This window comes from Saccopteryx bilineata, chromosome 1, assembly GCF_036850765.1.
Source record: "Saccopteryx bilineata isolate mSacBil1 chromosome 1, mSacBil1_pri_phased_curated, whole genome shotgun sequence".
Classification (NCBI taxonomy): domain Eukaryota; kingdom Metazoa; phylum Chordata; class Mammalia; order Chiroptera; family Emballonuridae; genus Saccopteryx; species Saccopteryx bilineata.
Genome location: NC_089490.1, coordinates 346,582,838 through 346,584,722, shown reverse-complemented (window position 1 = coordinate 346,584,722; position 1,885 = coordinate 346,582,838). Strand labels below are relative to the sequence as shown.

At 45.5% G+C, this 1,885-nt stretch overlaps 1 non-coding gene across 1 annotated transcript; it reads left to right on the top strand.

Moving 5' to 3' along the window:
• Nucleotides 1-1,513: 1,513 nt before the first annotated feature.
• LOC136321678 (U6 spliceosomal RNA) lies at nt 1,514-1,617 on the top strand. Its single transcript, XR_010728814.1, has one exon. It is a non-coding gene; the product is annotated as a U6 spliceosomal RNA (small nuclear RNA).
• The last annotated feature ends 268 nt before the right edge of the window (nt 1,618-1,885 follow it).

Genomic DNA, 1,885 nt, shown 5'->3' with positions numbered 1-1,885 from the left:
ACCTTTTTTTTTAAGTGAGAGACAGACAGACATGAAGGGAGAGAGATGAGAAACATGAACTTGTAGTTGCGGCACTTTAGTTGTTCATTGATTACTTCTCAGACGTGCCTTGACCCGGTGGCTCTAGCCAAGCCACTGACCCCTTGCTCAAGCCAGCGACCTTTGGGCTCAATCCAGTGACCATGGGATCATGTTGATGATCCCACGCTCAAACCTGCAACCCTATTCTCAAGCCAGATGAGCCCGCTCTCAAGCTGGCTATCTCACTATTTCAAACCTGGGACCTCAGCTTCCCAGGTCAATGCTCTGTACACTGCGTCATCACTGGTTAGGCTCCCCCTACCCCCAGTTTTAATCGCCGGGCCTTTGAAGGAAGTTGGATTTCCCCGGTTTAGCTTATCAGTAATGCTCACCCCGATAATAGCCTATGTTACAATTTTAGTGGCGAAATGAAAGGTAGATAACACCTTCCACAAACACTATTTTGTAGATTAACAAAGGGGATTATAGATCAGAACAATATTTAATTCAATTTCATTCATCTATCCATTCAGTTATTCAGTCAACAAATATTTGCCCAGGGCCTACCCCAGCGATGGCCACAGTAGGAGCTGGGAAGCCAGAGATAAAAAGACCTTTGAAGAATTTCCGTTCCCAGGGAGCTGAGGAGCTGAGGATCTGCTACAGGCCCTCCTCCAGAAGATTCAGGCCTGCAGTTTCTGAGGTATCCCTGACTGAGAACACTCCAGATAGCAAAGGCCCAAGAATGTCTGTCATACTTTTGTTTCTGAAACAAGCACGCATCATCACCTCCCAGCCCTGTTAAAGGCAGACGTGCTGTGAAGTTCATGACTACCCTCAATCCCACCCACTTCTCCATTTCCACATAGTTAATTGGCCAGAGTTAGCTCCAACCTCTGTCCTCAGTTCCTCTTCTCACTCTTCCTCACTCCTTAACTCACTGCAGTCTGGCCTTTCTGCTCCACTTTCCAGGCCAGTGTCACCAGAGGCCTCCTAATTGCCAAATCCAATGCATTTCTCTCACTTCCCTGCCCAACACCATTTTGGGGAAGCATTGTACACTGTCCATTACTCCCTCCTTGAAACTCACTTCTCCTTTTGTTTCCACACTGAACACTCCCAGTGCTGCTTCTCTCTCGCAGTTTCCCTGCTTAGGACTTTCCTTTTTGGTTTGTCCCTGAAGTGCTGATGTTCCCTGGGGTTCTCTACCTTCAGCTCTGTCCCTGAGTGATCTAGTTTGCTCTAATGGCCTCAGGGATCACCTCTGTGTTGTGGATCCCCAGTCTCATTCTGCATCTGAGCACAGACGTACCCCACAGCCTATGGGACATCTCTGATGGGCGCGCCCTGTTCATTTCCTCTTCTATAACATGATTTTGTAACTGTTACCTGTTTCTAACCAGGGCCATATGGATCTTGTATTCTCCTATATCTTGTATATGTAGTGAGTCAGTAGAAGGAACTCAATGAACAATTAAATAATGAATGAATGGTGCTTGCTTTGGCAACACATATACTATAACTGGAATGATACAAAGATTAGCCCAGCGCCTGCACAAGGACGACACGCAAATTTGTGAAGCGTTCCATATTTTTAACAATGAAAATAAAATGAACGAGGAACCAGTCCACTGGTTGCTTAGTATGCTGAGAAAGGTATTGATAGTCCGAGATTTAAAGAAACAAAATCTTGAGATAAACTGAGCAAATCAGGCTCAACCACTTAGGAATTACAAAATGAGGACTTACTGAGAAAAGCTGCAGTGACAGGGCAAATGATGGAGGCAGTGGTAGAGATGAGCCGTGGAAACCTATTGTTTAAACTGAAATTATGAAGAAGTGGAAATTGTGGTTAAGCCACAGA